This window comes from Astyanax mexicanus, chromosome 6 (assembly GCF_023375975.1).
Source record: "Astyanax mexicanus isolate ESR-SI-001 chromosome 6, AstMex3_surface, whole genome shotgun sequence".
Taxonomy (NCBI): domain Eukaryota; kingdom Metazoa; phylum Chordata; class Actinopteri; order Characiformes; family Acestrorhamphidae; genus Astyanax; species Astyanax mexicanus.
Genome location: NC_064413.1, coordinates 8,891,930 through 8,904,056, shown reverse-complemented (window position 1 = coordinate 8,904,056; position 12,127 = coordinate 8,891,930). Strand labels below are relative to the sequence as shown.

At 36.9% G+C, this 12,127-nt stretch overlaps 1 pseudogene; it reads left to right on the top strand.

Annotated features, from left to right (window-relative positions):
- The first annotated feature begins 6,763 nt into the window (after positions 1–6,763).
- LOC125802365 (uncharacterized) lies at positions 6,764–9,887 on the top strand (annotated as a pseudogene).
- Positions 9,888–12,127: the final 2,240 nt, after the last annotated feature.

Below are 12,127 nucleotides of genomic sequence, written 5' to 3'. Positions count from 1 at the left end.
CTGTTAGTAAATAAATTACAATTACAAATAATTACACATTTTAAACTGACATCAATAAGGTGTAAAAAAGCACAATTTTTTCATAAAGCACATAATATCACAAAAAAGCAATTTTTGGTGTTTGTTTAATAAATTAATTACAATTTGTTAATAAATTTTAAATGTTAAACTGACATCTCTTAATAATAAGGGCTCTGGAGGTCTGTAGGTTAACTATGACTGTTCTCACCATCCTTCTCCTCTGCTAATCTGAGATTTTTCTTTGTTTTGCCACTTCAGGCCTTAACTAGAACTGTACCTGTGTTCTTCCATTTCCACACTATGTCCCAATCTGACAGCTGAAATCTATGAGATTTTTAGTTTTTTATATCCTTCCTTTACAACACAGAACCTCACCTGACCTTTGATAGGTTCTCACAGAGCTCAAACTGATGACTATGTTGGAGAATCTCTTTTCTGTTTCTGCATTTTTATATTGCGGAACTGTCTGTTCTGTAAATTACAGGTTTTGAAATGTCCTCTCTGGCTTTACTGTAATTAAATTAGTCATGCTAATTAAATCAGAGTGGGAATAATGTAGATTCACTCAGAGGTGAGAGAGACCGTTGTTGTGTTTCAACAGCTCAGTGTTTCGCATTTCCAGCAAGACTTACGAAGAGTCTCCGCCCAGACTGTGAGCAAGATTTATAGAAGTTTGGGGGAATTCAGATGTTTTGTGTAGGATTAAGATGAAAAACAACTTAAATTAATTCTGTAACGGCTTTTATTACAGTCTTACATGGAAACTGATGGATTAGTGTATGAGTTTTTGAGTTATTGAATTTTCCACATATTTCTGGGTTTGGTTATCATTTTCAGCCTTTTGCATCTTTATCATCTCTTGGTAAATGTGTTCTTATTTTGAAATGTTGGAACGTTGAAGCATTAAGAGTTCCTGAAGGGTTAAGCGCTCCTAATCAATTCCTAAACCATTAGGAGACAATCCCAGATCATAATCCCCCTCCACCAAACTTTACACTTGACACAATGCTGTCAGACAGGAACCGCTATTCCAGTAACCACCAAACCCAGACTCTATGACACTACTCACTATTCTTGAGCTAATCATTTCCAGTCTCTTCCACTGTGTTATAATATCACTGACAGTTGGCTGTGGATAGTTTAGTAGTGAGGAAATTTCACGACTGGATTTGTTGCACAGGTGCTGCATCCTATCATGGTACCATGCTGGAATTCACTTTTGCACCAGCTAATGTAGCACATACCACACAATAATCCTTGTAGTTGTTTCGTATTTTTTCCATGTGTGCCCTCTGTGCTGTTTGTGTGTTGCTGTTTAGTTTTTGGTTGCAGGACCGTGATTGGCCACCAGGGGCACACTCTATAAATGGACAAAAAAAACTGATCTGAGAGAGGCATTTAGAGCTGCATCCAGAAACCCCAAAAGTGTCTCCTTTTTCCTACCGATCCTCCTCCTCTCCTCCGTGACCCGGAAACTGATTTCGTGACGCCATCTTGACGCCTGTCTGAATACCGTAGGAGACGAAAGAAGCCGCTTAAAATCCTCCTGTAGAAGGATTTTTGAATGACATCACTGCATCCACGCTCACAGAGCTCGCGAAAATGGAGAAGGCAACGCCCAAATATACGTCATAAGCATATTAATTAACTAGCTTCCTTATCTAATTAAACAGCCAGTAAAGCAGTAATATCCCATTGTATAATTTTTAAATAGTTACAAATGCACACTGTAAAAAAAAAACTGTAGTTTTTACAGGAAAACGCTGGCAGCTGTGGTTACCAGAGTTTTCCTGTTAAAATTACAGACGATAAGTAAATAACTCTACTGAAAAAAAATGTAAATTAATTTACAGTGATTGAAATCACTGCTAAATTACAATAATAATCTGTCAAGTTTACACAAATTAAATGTTAATTTTGCATAGCAATGTTCTACATAAAAATACCCTTTCCTGTATTTTTTACCTCTAACAAATGTCTTTACTATTTATTGCATGAAATAATTATTTGATACAATAGAAAAAACAGAATTTAATATTTGTTACAAAAAACATTGTTTGCAATGACAGTGTTCAGATGTTTCCTGTAGCTCTTGAGCAAGTTTGCACACATTGCAGCAGTGGGATTTTGGCTCACTCCTCCATACAGATCTTCTCCAGAGCTTCTCCAGATATGTCAGGCTTCAGGGCTGACACTGGGCAACATTGAGTTTCAGCTCCCGCCAAGGATTTTCTCTTGTGTTCAGGTCTGAAGACTAGTGGCTAGGCCACTCCAGGACTTTAAAATGCTTCTTACAGAGCTCTTATACTCCTCAGTTTCCCTGAGTGTGTTTTTTTAGGTCATTGTCATGCTGGAAGACCCAGCCAAGACCCATCTTCAGTGCTTTTACTGAAGTAAGAAGGTTGTTGTTACACACAACCCACATAAAACATAAAACACCTGTATACTTACTGTATATTAACATTCTGTTCCACCTTAAAAGCTGAAGATGTTAAACCCTCAAAAATGTATCTTCAGCCTGTATTTTGGTTGCCATAACAGCACTTAAGCTGGACAATCTAAAATCCTTCATGTGAGTGATTTAATGAAGGCAATTACAGTGTGTTTATGAAGGGTTGGGATGGGTGTGGTAAATCTGATAATGAGGTTAAATGTGAATAAAGACAATGAACATGACTCAACATCACTCCACAAAAGCACAAAGCATGGACTGTGTGTATGAATATTGTGTACTTTTATTATTGTTAGGGTTTTGTGGTGACCTTAAAAAATCTTCTGGTTTACCAGAAGAATTCAGGAACATTTTGATTCATCTGACCAAAGAATATACTCTGCCTGACCAAAAATACCAAAAGTCTCCACCTGGATTTAAGTAAGTAAATGATGTGGGGTTGGTTGATGCTGCAGTTGGTCTGCAGGTTTAGGTTCAGCAACAGTATGTACTGAAAGAATGAGGTCAGCTGACTCTACCTGAATATACTGAATATAGACCAGGTTATTCCATCAATGGATTTTTTCTTCCCTGATGAACACAGCCATATTCCAAGATGGCAATGTCAGGATTCATGGTGCTGGAATTGTGAAAGAGTTCGGGGTTCAGGGAGCATGAGATCATCATTTTCACACATGGATTGAGAGAGTTCACCACAGAGTCCAGATCTTAACCTCATTGAGAATCTTTGGGATGTGCTGGATGGAGAAGAGCTGCTTTGTGCAGTGGTCAGACTCTACCATCATCAATGCTGCTGCAAGATCGTGTTGAAAAATTAATGCAGCACTGGATTGAAATAAATCTCGTAACATGTGTGGACATGGTATGGTTCTTCTCTGCATGATCTAGGTTTAACCTGCATTAGTAGAACTGTGTTCACAGCCAGTAGTGCTTTCTGTAAGTGTTCCTGAGTCCATATAGTGATTTCCAGTACAGAATCAGTACAGTCTGTTTTTAATGCAGTGCCACCTGAGGGCCAGAAGATCACCTGCATTGCACCAGTACTGACTATCAGCCTTGTTCCTTTCACACAGGGGTTTTAACAGATTCTCCTAATCATTTGATGATATTATGGGATGTAGATGGTTTTGATATCCAACGTCTTCACAATTTATGTTGAGAAACATTGTTGCAAAATTTCCAAGCAGTAAAAGAGCTGAAAAGATGAACGGCAGTCTGCAAGTAACAGTAACAGTAGATCTGTTCCATTACTTTAACACAAAAATAATTCTCAGAAATGCACAGAACCGCTGCTGCTGCTGCCATTAATTTTACTGCAGCGTTTAATGCACAGCTGTCCAGCTGCCGAGTGTGTGTGTGTGTGTTAGAGAGAGAGAGAGAGAGAGAGAGAGAGTGAGGGCGAGTGTGTGATCTAGGCCATATGTTTTTAATAAGGCTACAGTTTACGATGATGTAATTGATCTGAACGGTTCGAGCCGCTGGTGAGTCTGTGTGAAACTGTAACTCGTCCAGAGAGAGAGAGAGAGAGAGAGAGAGAGAAAGAGAGATAATGGGCTGTTTAACACCCTGAACATCGCTCAGACCCGCTGCAGTCATCTGAGGACAATCAGGAGGACTCTGATTAAACTGCAGGCTGAGAGGAGAAGAGCAGAGTCATAGTCTTTTCTTTCATAAGCTCATCACTACTGAGCTAACCTACTACAAAACCTTTCCCTTCAACATCTGATTAATAGCGATAAAAGTGATCATCATTAAATAAGAATAACCAGAAAATGAAACTGGATCTATTTCAAAGGATTTTTTCTGGATTTAAAAAAGGCACAAAACATTCAAATGAAATCAAATGAGGTTTGTTGCTGCAACAAATTAACACAGAGGCTGTCAGCGTTAATCCATTAACATATTAACGCACGCAACTAATCTGGACACTTTAAAATGTTATTTTGTGTGTGTGTGTGTGTGTGTGTAATCAATTATTTATTTATTTTCCATTATTACACACATCATAAGCAATAATACACGTTACAATATACAATACAAAAAAAGTGGGGTGATTGTGTACACCACCCACAAGCAGGGACTCCTGCTCAAGTGTTTTTTTTTATCTGATGTTGTTTATGCAGTTTTATTCTGTGTCCAAAATTTAAAGTAAATACTAAGTAATTCATAGTAGAGGCTGATCAATTGATCAATTTAAAGCGGAAACTACACAATTCATAGTGGATCAAAAACATATTCTGAAAAAATGTATTCTGAGCAAATCATGGTGAATACTGAACAAACTGTAGTGACTACTAAAACACCAAACGTAAAGACAGAACAAGCCATAATACAAACTGTACAATTCAAAGTAAATACTGAGTGATTCACGATAGAAGCTGAACAATTCATAGTGAATACTGAATAATTCCTAGTAGAAACCAAACAATTAATAATGAATACTGAACAATTCCTAGGAGAAACTGAACAATTCATAGTATAAACTAAATTATTAATAGTGAATACTGACCAATTTATAGTGAATACTGACCAATTCATAGTACAATCTGAACAATTTATAGTAAAAACGAAACAAATCATACTGAAAACTGAACAGATTAAAGTGAATACTGAACACATCACAGTCACTACAAAACAAATCATGGTGAATACTGAGCCATTCCTAGTAGAAACTGAACAATTCATAATCTAAACTAAATTATTAATAGTGAATACTGACCAATTCATAGTGACAGATCACAGTGAATACTGCACAAATCAAAATGAATACTGAACAAATCATAGTAAATACTGGAAAACTTAAAATAGAAACTAAACAATTCGTTATACAAACTGAACAAACTATAGTAAATACTGAACAAGTCATTGTATAAACTGAACCATTTATAGTGAATCCTGAACAATTGAATACTGAACAAACCATAGTGAATACTAAACAAATAAAACTGACTACAAAACAAATCATGGTGAATACTGATCCATTCATAGTAAATACTGAACAAATTATAGTGAAAACTGAACAAATCATAGTCAATACTGAACAAATCATAGTAAATACTGAACAAATCACGGTGAAAACTGAACAAATCATAGAAAAAAGTAAACAAATAATCGTGAATACTGAACAATACATAGTGAATACTGGAAAACTTAAAATAGAAACGAAACAATTCGTAATACAAACTGAACAAACTATAGTAAATACTGAACAATTTATTGTATAAACTGAACAATTTATAGTGAATACTGAACAATTTAATACTGAACAAACCATAACGAATACTAAACAAATAAAAGTGAATACTGAACAATTCAAAGTAAAAACTGAACAAATCACAGTGATAACAGAACAAATCATGGTGAGTACTAAACAAATCACAGTGAATACTGAACAATTCTTAGTGAATACTGAACAAATCACAGTGAATCACATGATTCACATTGATTGTTCAGTATAGTGAATACTGAACAATTCTTAGTGAATACTGAAAAACTTATAATAGAAACGGAATAATTCAAAGTAAATACTAAACAATTAATTGTAGAAACTGAAGAATCCATAATGTAAACTTAACAATTCATAGTGAATACTGACAATTTCATTGTAAATATTCTAACTTGAAAACTTATAACAGAAACTGAGCTATTCAAAGTAAATACTGAACAAATAATAATGGAAAAACGGAAAAATTCATAGTAGAAACTGAATAATTGATAGTGAATACTGAAAGCAGTCATTTACGTATTAAAGGAATGATGTACTATCAGTACTGTTGTAGTGATTACAGTATTTGTAATGTAATTAAAATGTAATCAGGCAGATTATTATTGGGTATTGCTGCACTGAGTGACCTCTGATCTGGGGTCTGTGTGCTGACCCGGTGCGAAGGCTCTGAGGCTATTCTGGCGCTTGTCTGTAGATGGGCAGATATAGCTGGTCTGAGAGCAGAGGGGGGAGACGCTGTGGGAGCTCTGGGTTCAGGGCTGGGGGGGGCTGTGTGTATTGTGGCTGATATTAAGGCCCCACACAGCCTGAGCTGATGGAGAGATTACAGTACAATTACTGAGTACAGTACAGCTGCTGTTCACATCCCCCGCCTGAAACCACTCAACTACACTACCAGCAACAGAGCGGCTATTCCACAGCCGCAACGGCATCATAAAACTATAATAAAAACTGAACAATTCATAATACAACCTGTCGTTAAAAACTGCATTCTGTGTTTACTTGTGTTGAGTATTTAATTTTGTTTGATGATTTGAAACATATAAGACATATATAAGTGTGCACGTCTGTAGCGGTTTGTGCAAGGACTCTTTGACTCTTTGATCAGCAAATTTTAGTCTTTCAATTTCAAATCAAACAGTAAAACTTAAGATTTGACAATGTGCTTCCAAATTCCTACTCTCATCTCCTGCAACACCCGTAGACACCGGCATCAGGGCAGAAACCGCAATCCTAGCAACCTGTTGTACCCACCTAGTTCATTAAGTTCTCAGGTGTTGGTGCATGGGGGACTCTGGAATTGCCATTCTGCAGTTCTGAAGGCCGACTTCATCACAGCTTTAGCCTCTGCTCAATCTCTGGACTTCCTGGCTCTGACTGAGACTTGGATCACTCCAGAAAACTCTGCAACTCCAGCTGCCCTGTCATCTGCTTTTGCCTTCTCCCACTCTCCACGGCCAACCGGCAGGGGTGGTGGAACTGGCCTGCTTCTGTCTCGTAAGTGGTCCTTCACTGTACTCTCTTTTCTGCATCTTGACATCTCTTCTTTTGAATTTCATGCTGTCACTATCTCTTTTCCTGTTAAACTCCATATCATTGTTCTCTATCGTCCTCCTGGCCCACTGGGCAACTTCATTGATGAACTGGACACTCTCCTGAGTGGGTTACCGGTTGAATCCTCACTTATCCTCCTTGGTGACTTCAACCTCCCCTCAGAGAAACTACAGTCATCCTGTCTTCTTCCAATTCTGTCTTCTTTTTCTCTCTCCCTCAATCTGTCTGCTCCAACTCACAGAGCAGGAAACACTCTAGACCTTGTCTTTAGCAGACCTGCTCCAGCTCTGGATCTAACTGTGACTCCTCTAGATTTCTCTGACCATCACTTCCTATCCTTCACTCTCTCTCTTCCTGCTCTTCCTACAAACACAACCTCTTCAACTTCCACTACTCATCGCAATCTTCGTGCTATATCTCCCTCCTCTCTTGCCTCAACTATCTTGACCACTCTTCCGAATCCTGACTCCTTCTCTTCCCTCCCTCTGGAAACAGCTACCAACACCTTCCTCTCATCTATCACCTCTTCCATCAACACTCTCTCTCCTCTTACTTCAAGGCCAGCAAAATCCTCTCCAGCCACCCCATGGCTGTCGGATATTCTACGCAACAACCGTAGAGAGCTAAGGCTAGCCGAGAGGAAGTGGAAAAAATCTCAACAATACTCAGACCTCTGCTCTTACCAATCTCTCCTATCCCGATTTTCAACAGAGGTAACTGCTGCAAAATCAGCATCTGACCCTCGCAAACTCTTCACCATCTTCTCATCTCTTCTAAACCCTCCCACTCCTCAACCTCCCACAACCCTCTCCCCGGATGATTTTGTCAACTCCTTTGAGGAGAAAGTAGCAAATATCCGCCAATCCTTTCCTCCTGCCTCTACCCTTCCCACCAAGCTCTATCTTCCACATTCTACCTCTCTGTCTCAATTCTCTCTGCTTTCCACAGATGAAATCCTTCATCTTCTACATTCTAACAATCCAACCACTTGCCCACTTGACCCTTTACCATCTTCCCTCTTTCAGACAATTGCTCCTGACCTCCTTCCGTTCATCACTCACATCATTAACACCTCTCTATCATCTGGTCATGTTCCATCAACTTTTAAGACTGCCAGAGTGGTTCCTATCTTGAAGAAACCAACTCTAGACAGCTTGGACGTTGGCAACTACAGGCCAGTTTCTCTCCTCTCTTTCTTTTCCAAAGTCCTTGAGCGTGCTGTCTACAACCAACTTTCTCTCTTTCTCACTCAGAACAATCTTCAGGATCCAAACCAGTCTGGCTTCAAACCTGCACATTCTACTGAAACTGCCCTCATTGCAGTTACAGAGAAGCTTCATGCAGCAAAAGCTACTAACCTGTCATCTGTTCTGATTCTGCTTGATCTCTCTGCTGCTTATGACACGGTCAACCACAGCATTCTCCTTTCCATCCTCACCAGCCTTGGAATCACTGGCTCTGCATGGCAGTGGTTTGCATCGTACCTGGAGGACCGTTCCTACGGTCTGCTCCATGCAGACTCTCCACTGGGGTTCCACAAGGCTCGGTGCTTGGTCCTCTTCTTTTCTCACTCTATACTCGCTCTCTGGGTGAAATAATATCTTCTCATGGATTCTCATACCACTGCTATGCTGATGACACCCAACTAATCCTTTCATTTCCTCCTTCCGACACTCAGGTTTCATCCCGCATCTCAGCATGTCTCAATGATGTCTCGATGTGGATGAGTTCTCATCACCTAAAACTCAACCCCAGCAAGACTGACCTTCTGTTCATCCCAGGAACTACAAGCCCTCACAACAATCTCTCCATCTCTTTCGAGAACTCACTGGTCACTCCATCGGCAGAAGCAAGAAGCCTCGGTGTAGTAATGGATGACCAGTTATCGTTTATATTGCAAATCTGACTCGGTCATGCAGATTTCTCCTGTACAACATCCGAAGAATTTGACCGTTTCTGTCTCAGGATGCCACTCAGGTGCTTGTGCAGTCTCTTGTCATCTCAAGACTTGACTACTGCAACTCTCTACTGGCTGGTCTTCCACTGCGAGCCACCAAACCACTACAGTTAATTCAGAACGCGGCAGCACGACTCGTCTTCAATCTTCCGAAGTTCAGTCATGTGACTCCTTTGCTGCGTTCCCTCCACTGGCTTCCTGTTGCCGCCCGCATCCGATTCAAAACCCTGATGCTGGCCTACAAGGCAAAAAACGGACCAGCACCTTCATACCTGATGGCGATGGTCAAAGCCAGATCTGCACCAAGAGCTCTTAGAGCTTCCAGTACGGCTCGGCTCGAACCTCCATCACTCAAAACACACAGAAAACAGACATCCAGACTCTTCTCTGTGCTGGCACCAAGGTGGTGGAATGAACTTCCACTGGATGTCAGAACAGCAGAGTCACTCACGGTCTTCAAACGTCGACTGAAGACACATCTTTTCAAAGAGTTCCTAAACTAAAAAAAAAAAAAAAAAAAAAGGTTCCTAGGGTTCTTAACATGATTAAGCTCTATGTATCTCTTGATCCTAGTCTACAAACTAGCTTTGGATATCTTAAGTAACTTTGAAGCACTGTTGTAAGTCGCTCTGGATAAGGGCGTCTGCTAAATACCATAAATGTAAATGTAAATGTAAATGTAAGAGTGACAAAAATGCAAGAAAATAGGAAACTGAACAATTCCTAGTGAATCCTGAACAATTAATAGTGAATTCTGAACAATTCATAGTGAATACTGAACAATTAATAGTGAATACTAAACAATTAATAGTGAATACTAAACAATTAATAGTGAATACTGAACAATTAATAGTGAATACTAAACAATTAATAGTGAATACTGAACAATTAATAGTGAATACTAAACAATTAATAGTGAATACTGAACAATTAATAGTGAATACTGAACAATTAATAGTGAATACTAAACAATTAATAGTGAATACTGAACAATTAATAGTGAATACTGAACAATTAATAGTGAATACTAAACAATTAATAGTGAATACTGAACAATTAATAGTGAATACTAAACAATTAATAGTGAATACTGAACAATTAATAGTGAATACTGAACAATTAATAGTGAATACTAAACAATTAATAGTGAATACTAAACAATTAATAGTGAATACTGAACAATTAATAGTGAATACTAAACAATGAATAGTGAATACTGAACAATTAATAGTGAATACTAAACAATGAATAGTGAATACTGAACAATTAATAGTGAATACTAAACAATTAATAGTGAATACTGAACAATTAATAGTGAATTCTAAACAATTAATAGTGAATACTGAACAATTAATAGTGAATACTGAACAATTAATAGTGAATACTAAACAATTAATAGTGAATACTGAACAATTCATAGTGAATACTGAACAATTAATAGTGAATACTAAACAATTAATAGTGAATACTGAACAATTCATAGTGAATACTGAACAATTAATGGTGAATACTAAACAATTCATAGTGAATACTGAACAATTAATAGTGAATACTAAACAATTAATAGTGAATACTGAACAATTAATAGTGAATACTAAACAATTAATGGTGAATACTAAACAATTAATAGTGAATACTGAACAATTCATAGTGAATACTGAACAATTAATGGTGAATACTAAACAATTAATAGTGAATACTGAACAATTCATAGTGAATACTGAACAATTAATAGTGAATACTAAACAATTCATAGTGAATACTGAACAATTAATAGTGAATACTAAACAATTAATAGTGAATACTGAACAATAAATAGTGAATACTAAACAATTCATAGTGAATACTGAACAATTCATAGTGAATACTAAACAATTCATAGTGAATACTGAACAATTAATAGTGAATACTAAACAATTAATAGTGAATACTGAACAATAAATAGTGAATACTGAACAATTCCTAGTGAATACTAAACAATTCCTAGTGAATACTGAACAATTAATAGTGAATACTGAACAAATCCTAGTGAATACTGAACAATTCATAGTGAATACTGAACAATTCATTGTGAATTCTAAACAATTCATAGTGAATACTGAATAATTCATAGTGAATACTAAACAATTAATGGTAAAAACGTAACAAATCATAGTAGAAACAGAACAATTTATATTATATTAGAAACTGAAAAATTTAAAATATAAACTGAACAGTTTGTGGTAGAACTGAAAAAGAAACATAATACAAACTAAACAATTCATAGTGAATACTGAACAATTCATAGTGAATACCAAACAATTCATAGTAAAAACAGAACAATTAATAGTGAATACTAAACAATTCATAATAAAAGACTGAATAATGCATAGTAAATACTAAAAAAATCATATTAGAAACAAAAAAAAAATAATAGTGAATTCTAACCAATTTATATTAGAAACTGAAAAATGAATGGTGAATACTAAACAATTCATAGTAGAAACTGAAAAATTCACAGTGAATACTCAACAATTTATAGTAAAAAGTAAAGAATTCATAGTGAATACTGAACTGCATTTTGTGTTTACTTGTGTTGACTAATGTTTTAATTAGGTTGATAATATGAAACATGTAAGAGTGACAAACATACTAAAAAAAAGAAATGGGCAAACACTTTTTCACACCACTGTAGCTTTAAAACGTGGGCTAACATGATATTTAACCTTTTATATGGATTAAAAACAGGATATCACTAAAGCTCATATGCATGTGAAGGCAAAGAAGCGAACACTTTTTTAATGCAACATAATGCACCAGAGTTTACAAAATGCTGTGTAACACATGTCAGATTTGTGTAAAATGCCTCAGTCCACATGCTTCTCTCACTTCAGATGCTGCTTCTAGAGCTCTCAGATTGTCAGTAAATGCATGTGTA